The sequence below is a fragment of the Bactrocera latifrons genome, unplaced genomic scaffold, assembly GCF_001853355.1.
Source record: "Bactrocera latifrons isolate USDA-ARS-PBARC rearing strain unplaced genomic scaffold, ASM185335v1 scaffold_200, whole genome shotgun sequence".
NCBI classification, from domain to species: Eukaryota; Metazoa; Arthropoda; class Insecta; order Diptera; family Tephritidae; genus Bactrocera; species Bactrocera latifrons.
The window spans coordinates 308939-324317 of NW_017535520.1; the positions used below are offsets into that span (position 1 = coordinate 308939).

General features: G+C 35.0%; 1 protein-coding gene across 4 annotated transcripts in view; it reads left to right on the plus strand.

Annotated features, from left to right (window-relative positions):
* Window positions 1-718: 718 nt before the first annotated feature.
* The window catches only part of LOC108968088, a 133693-nt gene continuing 119032 nt past the window's right edge, over window positions 719-15379 (plus strand). For all 4 annotated transcript variants that reach the window (XM_018931856.1, XM_018931859.1, XM_018931860.1 and 1 more), the window contains exon 1: window positions 719-1466. The gene's annotated coding sequence lies outside the window, so the exon portion shown is untranslated. The remainder of the gene's footprint in view (window positions 1467-15379) is intronic.

Below are 15379 nucleotides of genomic sequence, written 5' to 3' on the forward strand. Positions count from 1 at the left end.
AAACGGACAGCAAATGTCCAAGCTCTGTTTGATGTTGAAGTTGGGAGTCGCATTTATTGCAATGCTAACAACCAGCACTGCGTGATAAAACCGGCCAGAGCAGTAGCAGCTTATTGAAGCGGGCGTAGCAGCAATCGTTTTTGATCCGTCAGTGTTCGCTCATTTTTAGCAGCTTTGTGTAAGCTCTTTTTCCTATATTTGTTGATGGTTGCATTGGCTCTTTAAGTTTTATTTTTCAAGTGCCGTACATTCGCAACATTATTGCGCGCGTTAAGACATTGAGACTTGAACTTGTCAAGCGCGTGAGGCTTAACTTCCCCTTTTATTATTGTATTAGTTATTGTAAACCACTTCACTGCAGTGTAACCTCTCCACTCATTGTACATGTGTACCTTTGGATATACCAGATAGTAACGCATATCAACTCAGGTTTGCTTGCGCTCAGAGCTAAACGCTCTTGTTGAGCTCAGATTTGTATTCGCGCTCGCTCGCAAGATACAGGTGCGCGGAGCTTTGGCGCTCATCAGTTACCGCTTCACTGGGGCCATTTACTTGTTATACACACTACTTTTGCATTTGTATGTTGATGGTATTGTACACTAGTATGTTTGTAAGTATATATGTACGTTGACTTTAGTTGCTGCCGAACATGCTCTTCTGTTCGCTTACCTTAACTTGTTGGCATTTCAAAGTTAGTTTAATGCGAGATTTCAAGCGATTAAGTATATCCGTTTGCCGTAACAAAAGCGAAGTCAAAAATTTAGCTTATGTTTAATATAAAATAAATAAATGTAATTTTAAATATGTTTACAAAAATATATAAATAAATAAATAAAATAAGTTTTACTCTGTTCTACTTTGAGAGCTTTGATACTAAATACATGTAAACCAGAAATTTTGCAGTAAAAGTAAAATAAGAATATTTCGAATTTAAGAGAACCAAAAATAATAAGTTTTACTTAATTAACAAAAGAAAATAATGCATTCTTGCTAAAAAATGTGCGACGGTAGCATAAATTAAAACATACTGAGCAATTCACGATTTCAAAGCTAATCAATAAAATTTGCGAAACCTGCAGGCTAATAACCTTTACCGGTGATTTAAAAGTATATGAAAAATACTAAATATTTTAAGTCCAATATATAATTCCTCACTCAATTAAATTAGCACAGTTAAGCATTTCCTTATAAAAGTCAGTATACAACTTAAATATGTGTGAAAAAGGAAAGCAAAAATAAATTTCTCATTGATTTTCGTATTCAAATTGCAAAAACGTGCAAACTGAGTAATAAAAATTAATTTATGTTTTCTTTTACGTGGCAAATGCTAAAAAAGTTGTGCTGCAAAAATTTTATCTAAACTGTGAACTGAGTTCAACTGTTTAATTTTCTTTCTGTTGACGGTAATCAAAATAAAACTATTTCGAGACTTTTAAATCGGGAAACATAAAGGACGTAAAAGATACGTAAGTATACATATATATATATATAAAATTCACAGCTACAGACGTGAATTTTAATTTTTATTACCGCACTTATGACATGAGATGACAGTCATGCATGTTCGTTTATACATAGGTACTTAAAAATTAGACAAATTATATTTGAATATGACCCAGACTTAAAATATATTTTAAAAAATAAAGATTTACAACATTATGAGGCAATACAAGCGCGCCAGCGCTTAATCAAATTTTTCGTAAACCTCGGCTGACATAGCTTTCAGTGCCTTCAGACTTTTGAATACAACTATATTTATAAACGCACATGCATATATGTTTCTAAACGCTTCCGACTTTCAATGGAAAAATAGATGTTAGACCAAATTCTTCTTTGAGGTTTAGAAATAACAATGGTTATACATCATCGTATATTACACCTAAATGGAACTGTAATTAGTTCTGAGCTTATAATTTTATTTCGTTAGTTTCGCTTGTGGTTAGAATCCAAGAATTCGCTGTTTGCTAGTTTGTGAAGGTCACCAAAAATATAATTTATATGCTTACAATTTTAAAACAAAAACAAACAACTTTTTTTTTTTTTGATATATTTTATAATAAAACAACTAAGGAAGCCAAATAGATAGAACTGGAAAATTGCAATAATAATAGCAATGACCACAACGAGAATGCAAAGAAAAACAACACCCATGTTGGCATCGGAATTTTTTGGGCAAGCATTCGAAAACAAAGCTGAATTAAAAAAGCAAGGACATGGTGGCAAAGCAGAAAGTGTACAATTTGGGTTTAACTTTTTGTTTTAGCCTGTTAGTTTTAATGAGTAATTTATATGTATATATGAACGGTTTTCACTATTTCATACCAATTTATGGATAACATAAGCAAACAAATTGTAATTTGAATAAACTCATATATTTTTGCTTACCATAACTTTCCGGCTATAAAATAACTATCGCAAACAAAAATTATATTTTCTCACTGGGCTGTCTTTATTTCTGTTATCCATCACCAGAAATCGCCCTCCAGCGCCACCGATTGAAATGGAAGTAGAAATTATTTTCCCTTTTATGCTAGTGTGGGAAGAAATTAGTTCCAGCATTTTGCCAGCAGGTATTTGTTGTCATCTATTGTACTAAGCAAGTTGAATCAGTTTTTCTCAGAGGTATTTTATTATTATTTAGGTTATTTGTTGTTATAATTAGCGAAGGGCGGAAAGGTGTTTATACGTATATTTTAGCTTAAAGGCTTATACGGCGACGATTTCAGAAAGTTTTTAATTAGGTAGAATTAGAAGGTAAGGGGTTTTCAATATGAAAGTACATTCGATGACATTATGTATGGAACTTGATTGCTTTTCCATTGCCAGTACGGACACGTTTGCAGAAGTCCAGACGCTGAACCCAATTTCGACGGTTCTCAAGCACAAATCTGCTGATATTGCAGCAATTGCCTAACTTGGTTTTCAATAAATCGATTGTGACATTCGCTGTGTGGCTTGTGGCGCCGTCGTTGCAATCGCATATTGTTCAAGTCCATATCATCCGATGTGGTCCAAAAAGATTCGGTTGTCATTGAGCGGTAGCGATTTTCACTCACAGTAACGTGACGGTCTTGATCATCACTTATGAAGTACATCCCAGTGACGCCGCCGGCCTATAAACCGCACCAGACAGTAATTTTTTCGGGATAAAATGGTGACTCATTGAGTACGTGTGGATTGCTGCTTGGAAAGTAAGGCTATACATATATATATATATGCATTGGGATTTGATATTTATTAATTCATTTGGGTCTACGCGCAGAATACATACATATATTAGTAAATGAGAAGCGCCCAATACAAATTTGTAAGTTGATATGTAACGGCTTTTAATAGCAATCCACATTTTTCATTCCATTCACCGCGTTTCTGGCTTGGATAATCAATAACGGTAACGATAGCAATACTGCCACAAAACTATTAGACTTCTCCATACCCAAAAACTAAAAAATTTTACATGACAAACAAAAATGGAATAAATAAATTCGATAGATATACTATACATACCTATATATATGTGGACATCGTTTAGACAAAGTAAAGTCGCTATGTTTAAAGAAATAACATTGATATTGTAATCAGGTTAGGAGGGGTTAAGTTAGAGTACAACCGAACATTTTATACTCCAAAGCATCGGAATCCGATATATTATATATATATATAATATAAAGACAGCCGGATGTTCGAAAATCATGATATTAGTTCTATGAGGGCTAAGTCAAATTTTCGGCCCAATTTTATACATTGTACATTGTTATGAGTAAAACACGTTCTCTCATTTCAAATTCTGTGAGATAAAATATTATGTATCAAATTTGGTTGAAATCGGTCAATTGGTGTCATGCCCATTGTACAAGTTTTACCCCGGCCCTCTCGTACCATTTAATTTATCTTATAACTTTAGTAGCTTAGGAGATATCTACATTAAGTGTATTAAAGAGCGGACCTACCCAACCTTTTCTTAAATAATACTTTTTCATTTCGGAGTTTCCTGGGGAAAACTAAAATCTATCGAATGAACTTTGATTTGTTTATTTCAGATGATCCAGCACCAATTTATCAGGGGTACTGCAAACCTACTTATACTGCAGCAAATGTTTGCACTTCACTTATGAGTGTGTGTGTGTGATATGAACGAAAATTATAGAACTCGAAATCTATCATTGCTCGTCGAACCATCGCTCAGTGCAGTATTTTTCTTTTATTTTCTCGCAAATCTTCACCTTAACATTTGGTCTGCTTGATTGGCGTTAGGTGTTGTTCATTTGAACCCCCGTTTGGTCATTGTCATGTCATATATAAATGTGGAAATCGTTTTTTTTTTTTTTTTATACAAAACTTGTATTAAGTTTCTGTTTTGTGGTTTTCTTTTTTCTGTGACTTCCAATATCTTATAAGGTGTTATTGTTGCCAAATCAGCTTGATTTTAGTAAATTTTGGTAGCGATGGTTTCCTCTATGTTTGTCTGTTTATGCTGTTGTTTGATGTGGATAAAGTATATTAAGTTTGCTATAAGGTTTATAACATCTAAAAGGAAATGTCAGAGACCCTATGAAGTAAATATAAATGATTAGTGTGACGTGTAAATGTAGCCACGTCTGACTGTCGAACTAGTTCCTAAGTTTTTGAGATATTGATCTGAAATTTTACACAGCAAGCCATTTTCTCATCAATAAGCTGCTCATTGGTTGGTACTGGTGATATAACCTATAGCTGCCATACAAATTGACGGAGCCAACTCTAGTCCTTGTATAGAAAACTTTTTTATTTGAGTTGGAAGAATCATTTTAGATTATAGCTGTTATTCACGCGAATCGATGGGGTGTACGAGTTATATTTGAACATTGACATTGTGCAGCGAATCAAGAGACAGAGGCTGCGCTTGCTAAGACATGTTGTTCGTAAGGATGAAAACGCTCCACCTCTCAAAGTATGCGAAGAAGTATCTGCCGGTGGAAGCAGAGGAAGAACTCCACTCCGTTGGAGAGATCAGGTGGAGAAGGAACTGGTTGCATTTGGTGTTGCGAATTGGCGCCAAATTGCTAAAAGAAGAAACGATTGGCGCATTGTGGTTAACTCGGTTATAACTGCGTAAATCCAATTAATTGATATGCGTTCTACGAACTAAAATCACTAATGCATCAGAGCGTTAGGAGGTTCAGGAGAGTTTTACTAAATATGAGTGTACCGAATTAATAATACGAATACTAGTGTTGAGCTTCTCATATACATATGTATGTATTAAAAATATTATTTAACGTGCTCGTGTAAAGAATATTAAAAAAACTTTCAGACTATTATTATAATTTTGTCTGGTTGCAATTTATGCTTTATTGGATAACTAGTTTTATTCMTTGTAGCAGTAAAGTGTCTCAATATATTTTCCTTAATTTTGGAAAACTATTTACGTCATAGTTTGTACAATTTGGGCTATCTATACTAAAATTTGCAGAAATTGGCATATAATTTCAAAACATATTTTTTTCTGAAAATCAGTCTTAAGATCTAATTCATTTTATTTATTTTTTTCACAAAATTTAAAAGTATGTAAGCACAACAGAATTGGAAAAGCTATTTCCAAGCGGGAAACGTGAAAAAATAAATTCATTAACGCTACAATTATACAACAAGTTTGATGCAATGTAGTACACACACCTTTCCAGCAGTAGTTACTACTCTAGCGTCCTCTACCCACTTATCAGGCATTCCTCACTAAATAAGCCATCTTAAGAGGGGTTGGTAACGTTTTCGCCAGCTACACACGTTTGTCGCGTAATTACATTAGGGTAAAAATATAAATATATTTTACTAAAATTAGCGAAAAACGTTTTAAATAACCAATTAGCATAGTAAAAAGTTAAAAATATTGCAACATCCAATAGAAGAATAGAATAGAGTGTACAAAAACATTTAGTAGTGTCGTGATTACTGAGGTAGAAGTTGTTAGAGATTACTAGCTTAAGCACTTGCACTACATACTTAAAAATCTGAAGGAAAGATATGCGACTGATATGCTAAGAGGTGTGTGGAGTATTAGAGATCAAAAACTTTCAATCACGTACAGCTATTTTTGTCATTAAGGGATCTTGCCATTGTGGAATTTTCCAAAAATCGATTTTTATTTTGTTATCGGGAAGTATACACTGTAATAAACATTCTCTCAAATTTTCAATCGAAATTTTAATTTTTGTCTTGTAGAAAGGCAACAGAGTGGTGAACATAGCAACTCCAATCTTTAAACGCTCAGAATGGTGTGTTTCAAAACGGTTTCCACTCTCAAAGGAACATTTTTAAAGATATCTAGTTCCAAATTAGAGATAACATTTTTCGCTATTGCACTATGGAAGCTTTTTATGTTTATTTGAAATCTTTCAATTTTTTGTTTTACGAAAAACTGTTCAAAAAGAGGGTCAAAACCGATCCTTTTTGTTTTCAAACATTAAAAAGCAAAATCGCGAAAATTAATGATTTTTCGGGGCGTCACACTGAGACGATCCCTTAAATGGCTTCCTTAATTGACTTTAGCACATAAATTTTTGTTATAATTTTTAATTTTATTCTTCTTCTTCTTAATTAGCGTAGACACCGCTTACACGATTATAGCCGAGTTACCAAAAGCGCGCCAGTCAATTCTCTCTCCGCTACGTGGCGCCAATTGGATATTCCTTCACCACCTGGTCCTTCCAACGGAGTGGAGGTCTTCCTCTTCCTCTGCTTCCCCCGGCGGGTACAGCCTCGAATACTTTCAGAGCTGGAGTGTTTCCGACAATTCAGACAACATGACCTAGCCAGCGTACCCGCAGTCTTTTGATTCGCTGAACTATGTCAATGTCCTCATATATCTCGTACAGCTCATCGTTCCATCGAATGCAATATTCGCCGTGGCCAACGCGCAAAGGGCCGTAAATCTATTGCAGAACTTTTCTCTCGAAAACTCTCAACGACAACTCATCAGTTGTTGTCATCGTCCAAGCCTCTGCTCCATATAGCAGGACAGGAATTATGAGTGACTTATAGAGTTTGGTTTTTGTTCGTCGAGAGAGGAATTTACTTTTCAATTGYCTACTCAGTCCGAAGTAGCACCTGTTGGCAAGGATAGTCTGCGTTGGATTTCGAGACTGACGATGTTGGTGGTGTTTACACTGGTTCCYAAATATACGAAACTATCTACAACTTCAAAGTTATGACTATCCACAGTGGCGTGAGTGCCAAGTCGCGAGTGCGACGACTGTTTTTTGGATGACAGGAGATATTTCGTCTTGCTCTCGTTCACTGCCAGTCCCATCTGCTTTGCTTCCTTGCACAGTCTGGAGAAAGCAGAACTAATGGTGTGCGTGTGTTGGGGTCGATGATATCAATATCATCGGCATACGCCAGTATACCAGCAATACTCTTATAAAATATTGTAACTGCTCGATTAAGTTTTGCAGCTCGAATTATTCTCTCCAGCAGCAGGTTGAAGAAGTCGCACGATAGGGAGTCGCCTTGTCTGAAACCGTTTTTCTTTTKTTCTTCTTTTTTATCCAATATCTAAAAGAGGAGAAAAATAAGAAAGAAACGTAAACTCTGAATGCATATCATTAAGCTGACCATTTATGTGAATTTTTTATAGGTTAGTGTGGCAAACTTCTTAGCAAACTTACCAAACATACCCTGTTTAGTAGGGTGCCCCAAAGTATAATGCAATTTTTTTTGCAAAAATTTAATCAGGGTATGCGATTATTTTTAAAATTACTTTATTAGCATATATAAAAATATTACTGCGATTGAATCATTACAACCCCTGTCGACTTGATAACGATCAAAATACAGGGTTTGTCCAGAAAATTAATAGGACTGATTTCCTTCTGCCGCGTTTGTTCGGAGCGCACCGACTGAATTCAGCAGGGAACGCTCCTACCTAACGAACAAGGACCCACCCTGTCCTGACTGGACAAACTTTTTCGCGCGACGTGTATCTGTGCGTGGTGCAAACCAAAAATGCAGCGTTCGTTGGAGCAGAGGTACACGATTAAATCCTGTGTGAGACTCAGTACATCTGCGACAGAGACGTTTGATGTGATCGAACAGGCTTACCCTGATGTTGTTTTAGCAAAAAGTGGTTTCGGTGCCAGCAGGAATTTTTGAAGGGTYGGGAAGAGGTCGATGAATGAGCAAATCCAAAGTAAAACGATGCTCATTGTCTTTTTTGACATCAAAGGCATCGCCCATCATGAATTTGTTCTTCTTGGACAAAGCGTCAATGCCAAGTTTTACTATGAAGTCCTCAAACGACTCAAACGAAGGGTCAATCGTGTCTGACAAGACATAGCAGCTGGTTGGAAGTTTCACCACGACAACGCCTCTCATACCGACTTTTGTTCCTCCTGAACAAAGCGTCAATGCCAAGTTTTACTATGAAGTCCTCAAACAACTCAAATGAAGGATCAATCGTGTCCAACAAGACATCGCAGCTAGTTAGAAGTTTCACCACGACAACGCGGCTCACACCGCCTTTATTGTGAACAGCTACAGCTACAGCTTGTGAACAATTACACAGCTACAGCCCAGATGTACCACTCCCAGACTTTTTTGTTTCTTTAACTGAAAAGGCCGATGAAAGGCAAGCAGTTTGAGACGACAGAAGCGATCCAAGTAGCATGAACCTCAGCTCTCAAGGCTTGAGGGCTCAGAAGTGCTATAATCTAAGTCATTGTTGCGGCGTAGGGAATATAAAACATGTTGTCCATGTTGCTGGCAAACTTGTATCACTGTCTCTTGTGCTTCTTTACTTTATTAGGAAAATATTTTGAAGTATTACGAGCTAATCCTCAATATACATATAATACATTCGAGAATATTGAGATTTTCATTTTAGTTTTGCAGTATAACACTACTTAAACTTGTTTATTAGAAGGAAGTTTTGATCCCTTATTTGATGTTTTGGATGTATGCGATAGTTTCCGCGCATTTCGAAGCAAACGTGAACCGTCAAATATTTCGCCATTCCGTACAATGTGAAACTTTTGAAATGAACAAAAAATACTTCATACTATAAATTTCAATTTCCTCTGAAATCTTTTTACACATACCCAATCGCAGGCATTGGCAACTGTGCTTGWACTGTTTTCGTAGAAACGTTGATGCTCATATGACGCGTTTGGGTTTTAAGTGAATGTAAGAAGTTAGTCACTCCTTTTTGCCGGAAGTCATCAGTCATTCGTAGGTTGTTTTAGATTTCGAGTTTCGAGAGCAAAAATAAATATAACCCATCGAAAATCGCTTTAATATTTTTTAAAAAATTATTAATTAAGATCTGCCTTATATACTTATGCATTTATTTCGAACAATTGTCGAAGCACTTTTACCACTCTGATTGAACTGTATCCAAAACATTTGATCCAAACGCATTAATCACCTCTTCAAGAGTCGAAAAACGTTGAACTCTTGGTTTATTCTTTACGTATGGGGAATAAAAAAGAAGTCATTCGGTGGCAAGTGGACGGTGGATAACTCATCAAATCGATGTTTTGGGTGCTCAAAAGTACAGTTGTTTAAGTCGATGTGAGAGAAGTCTCATTGGCAAGAGTAATCAGTCTGCGGCGGTTGGTCGCCAAAATTTCTAACTATATAATTTTGTTTTTGATTTGAGGAATGTGTAACTGTAAAAGATAATTTTATTTTTGATACATATTTCAACATTTATTTTACAGCATAAAATCAATATTGTTCTTGCTTATTTTATTAAATATATCTTCTTGTGGTTCCACAGCTAAGRATCATTCACCATTAGCATTTGTGGCAGGAAAAGTGCAAAGTATGTTAAGAAGATTATGAATCGTCGGATATAGCTGAGAGTTTCTAAAACAGAAAGAACATTCTCGTAGTTATTTGCATCTTACATTCCGATTTTTTAAGTTCTCTCAACTTTTACCGCGTTTTTAAATCTTGCATGACCGTGTCAATTAGTGGAATGTACACAGGAGTCTTCACAGCTTCGATGTGTATGATTGTTTCGACGATTCTGACGACCACATGTTCTGGGTTTTTTCAGTGCAACATCTCTCGCTTTTCACTTCATGCTCTCCCGCAGTTTTCTTCTGCCTTCGCTAGTCCCACTAATGCCTATAGTAGTCTCAATCTCACGATATTTCACATAATGATCATGGACGACCTTCTCTAAATTCGTCTTGGAGTGATCGACGACCTTCATAGATAAATACTGGTCCTTGATGAAGCGTAATCTCCAAAAATTGAATCGTGAAAATGTTCAATTTTTTGTAGCAGATGAATATCCGTATTTTGAGTTCCTGTAAATAACGCATTTGCTGGATTACAACAATAGGATTGCCGAATCCCGTAATATAAAAGGCAACCTACGCACATACTTATTTACACATACTTTTAAACGTGTTGTATTTCCGTTAAAATTTTACAACTACTACAACGCTGTGTGCTCCACTTCTTATTATATCACGAAGTGTTATTTATTTCGTACTATTTCTTCAATAAAAGTTTTTAACATTGCAGAGAACTTTTAAAAATCTTTTGAAAAACTCAAAATTAAAATAGATTTAATCGGTACATTCACATAGTCCTATATATTTATGTCCTTAAAGTGTAAGATGGCAACAACACTGATGGTTGAAACGCCTTTAAAGGAAGGGAACGGCAACATTTCATGCTGTTGCAACTTTCCGGGATTAAAACTACGGTAATAGCTTTAGGCACATAAGGCTCCTTTGTTATATGGGGTCTAAGGTAAGTATTCACCCGATTTTATTCACTCTAAACCAAAATATGTGTACTTTGTAACACAAGAACATATGTACATACATATGCTATCAGGAAAAGATTCTCTCCAAATTGTATACCCTTGCAACCAGTTGCTGCAGAGTATTATAGTGCAAGGTTTATCTCGAGTAAAAATTGAGATATATTGATGAAACTTGGTATGTCGGTTCTTTAGTACAAAACAATTTCGAATTCGCAGATGGGCGCAATCCGACTACTGCCATCGCCATTAACCGAAAACATATAAAGTGCCATAACTAAGCACTAAATTAAAATATAAAGCTTAAATCTGGTACAGAGTATCTCAGTAACAAGGGACACTAGTGGGAATTTTTTAAAGAAAAAATGGGCCCCGCCCTCTAACCAGTTTAATGTAGACCCCTTCTAAACCACTTAAGCTACAGAAACCAACCAGCTGAGTAAAAATCTTACAAGAACTTCTACCGACAGTGTAAGAGACGGATAACTCCGTTCCCACGATAGTCGGATCTACGTAAGCGGAACGGACCGGGATTTTTATCCGGCAAAGGACTTCACAACAACAACAACGGATAACTCCGATCACAGCCCATATAATGGTACTGTTAAAAACTACTAAAATAGCGATAAATCAACAACTAATTACGTCAGAGACATTAAATTTCACCACCGAGATGGTCCGAGAAAAGTTTATAGAAGCTGTTGTTTAAATTGAACGATGGGCGGGACTTGCCCACTTTCTGGTGAAATCAGATATCTCCGCACCCGACCAACCGATTTCAATAAAATTTAGTACGTCGCATTCCTCTTACATTCTTACATCACATTGTAACGCATTGACGACCTCGGACAACAACCACTCCTACTTCCCAGGTAGCACAATTTTAAATTCCACTTTATTGGTTCAGTTTCCAGTACACAAATCAAGGAGCGTTTAATATAACGGAATACAACTTTGCGCAAACAATGTCTTTAGGACAAAAAGTTGTTTGAATCAAAAAAAATGTTCAAGTCCCTAGGTACCGAATATATAGGCCCCGGTACTTATAGTTGACTTTTGATCGAAAAAAAATCTGAGGTTAAGAGATAATCATTTTCTTATAATGGTATGTTTGTATGTTAAAAAAAATTCGGGATGACTTTGTGCCGCATATATCGGCCAATATCTGAGTTATCCCAATGAAAATAAGAGTGCGTGTTTTATAAATAACAGTGTACCTTTGTGCATCAAATAGATAAATTTGAGCGAAGAATTGGCCTATCCCCTATATAGCTAATATCAGGATTTTCGAACAATCGGCTGATTTTACTAAGGATATGTAATTGGTTTTACACCTTATATTATTTCCCTGGTATTGTTTCTTATAGTTGCTAGAGTATAAAATGTTCGTTTGCACCCAAACTTGGCCATTTCTTACTTGTTATTTATATATCTTAAATATTGACACTTTTTGTACAAACTTTATCTCCTTATATTAATTGCTTCTTGACTTGTATACAAGAAAGTAAAAGAATCAAATGAAACTGAAAATTGTGTTAAATTTTAAGAATGCGTGGTTTAGCTCAATTTCACACTGTAGCATAGGTATGTCAATAGAAGGAATTAAGTTGAAATCGGTAAAACAATTTTGASCCCGGCTCCTTTAAAGCTCACTCATACCATCGAGGTGGTAGAATTTAATGTATCTGGTTTATTTATTATTCATTTATTGCGCTTTTAGTAGTTTTCAACAGTATCGTTATATGGAGAGTGGGCGGAGTTATCAGCTAATTTCATCAATTTTTACACTGTCGTTGGGAATTTTAATATCTACTATTAGTAGTTAGTTTAGTAGACTTCTACATTAAGCCCATTAAAATTCGGGGTCATTCTCTTATTCCAAATTATAGTGTTATATCTTAACTTAGTGCTTAGTTATAGCACTTTATAAATTTTCGGATAATGGCAGTGGTCTGATTACGTCCATTCACGAACTCGTTTTTTTTTTTTCAAGAAACAAATGTATCAAGTTTAATGTCTCAATTTTTACTCAAGTAACAGCCTGCACTGACGGACGGACGGACAGACATGCGGATTTCAGCTCGTCTCGTTATCTTGATCATTTACTACTTATATACATATGTATACGTTTCAGAAGTGTAACAGATAAAGAAAAACTAAGTTCGGGTATAACCGATAAAATGATCTTCAATAAAAGCGTGGGCTTGCTGCATTAACCTTTGCATTGCCCCGCTGTACTCGGGAACATATTTTAAACAATTTATAAATAAACTCACACTCTAACCAATATAGGCTTGTTAGAATAACGAATATTATTATATATAGTATGTGGGAGTTGGAGTAATTCGTAAACTAATTTCACGTATTTTCGGCATTAAACTATAGAACATTCAATATTCCTCTTGCCCTCTTGCCATATGAATTGATCGATATTTACCGTATAATGTTAACCGAAAATTTGAATATTTTATATTTGGTATATGGGAGATAAGAGTAATATTAATTCAGAAAAATGATGGAAAGTGAAGGAATCAAAWCAAATTTMAAATTGTGTTATTTGACAAATAGACGGGATTGTTATCCGATTTCGTCCATTTTCACACTGCATCATAATAATGCCAGTATTTTTAGTAGAGATGGCAAGTATTTGAGTACCTGTGACTTTGTCACTGCTACTTAAAAATCACTGGTCACAGCTGTGACAAGTTTTCTCAAGTAGCAGTGACTAGAGTGTGACAAAATAGCATTCACAGTGAAACATGAAAAATTGCGACTGTTGCAAAATAGCATTCACAGCGTAACATAAAAAATTGTGTGTGATGAATTCATATTCATTAAAGCTATGAATTCTTTTCAATTTTAGATAAGTAAAAATTGGTTAACATACAAAAAGTTAATTTAACTTTAAACGGGTAATACTTATGTACAAATTAAATTGATTACAGAAACCTCAATGCGGTAGTAAAGCCAATTATAAAACTTTTAATCTTAAAATTGCATAAATTTATATAGTAATTTAAAAAAAACTTATAAAAGGTATTATATAAGTTATAAAAGGTATTTTATAAGTTTTAGTATGTATTAGCATGTTTTCGTTTACTTTAAATAGTTTCTATTGAGTATCCTTATGTTGAAAAAAAATCCTTCAGAGAATATATTTATTGTGACTTTAAAAATGTGCTTCTTAAAAAATAACGGATCATTTACATTCATTTTTGTACGAAACGGTTACAAATCAGTTTGCTTATACTTAATACAAATTAAAGATGTCTGTGTCAAAAAGAACCAAAACAAGTTTTGTGTGGCAATTTTTTAAAGAAGTGGATGCTGTTTTCGCAAAATGTGATATTTGTAAATCCAAAATATCATATAAAACGTCAACATCAAATTTAAAAAAACATATAGAACGGAGGTATCCTACTATTCGATTGGAAATGGTAATATAATTTTGAAGTTATTAGCAAATTGGTACTGTGAAAATGTTTTTGTAGTCGGAAATTACGCTAGCGCGCAAAATGCGCCTGTTACTTTTGAAGAGGATACTCCATCAACTTCGACTGCCTTTAACACAAACTAAGATTTTAAATGTTGCGCGGCTAAAATCAAAAAGTGAAATAACAAGCAAGTTATTGCAGCTCTTTACATTGGATTTGCAACCTTTCTCTATAGTTGAGGACAAAGGTTTTCGGGAATTTGTAACAGCCCTAAATCCATCTTATGATATTCCTAGCAGACGTGTGATTTCAAAATCAATGATTCCTGCACTGTATGAGGAATGTAAACATAAGGTGCGAGAAATGATTAGAAGCGGGGAAAAGTTTTGCATCACCACTGATTGTTGGACATCGCGGAACACGTCTAGTTTAATATGTCTCCGAAAATTTTGAACTAACATCAGTACTTTTATCGTCATCCCAATTAAAACAAAATCATACAGCTGAAAACTTAGGTGAGGCTATACAACAAATCGTAAGTGATTCGAAAATTGACGATAAAATATTGCTAGTTGTTTCGGATAATGCTAGTAACATAAAAAGTGCTATAATTAATAAGTTAGGTTGGAAGCATTTGGGATGTATGGCTCACACAATTAATTTAATTTTAAAAGAAGGATTACGCATTCCTAAAGTAGAACAAGTAACTGATAAAGTTCAAATAATAGTTGCTCACTTCAAGAAAAGTATTTCAGCTAAAATTAATTCAACAAGTTGAAAGAAGGTGAAACTCCACACTGGAAATGTTTGAGCGTTTTTCGGAATTGGAGGAAGCGGTGAAATGTACTTTGGTAATTATAAACAAAAATTTACCTATATTAACCAACGACGAGTGGGCGACTGTTGCTGCTTTGTGCACAATTTGCAAAGCATTTAGAGATGCCTCAGTAAGCATTTGCACAGGTTCGCTGGTAATACCAATCGCAAATGGTCTATTATATGTGTATAGACACTTGCGCACTGAAATATTTTCAAACACCATACAAAAAGTGATTGAAATTTTTTTAAATGGAATTAGGGAACGTTTTAGCAGTTTACAACACAGCAATACACTTACGGTAGCCACTTTTTTCGACCCCAGATTCAAATTAGTAGCGTTGACTGATGAATCGGCAGCTCATAACACAAAAAA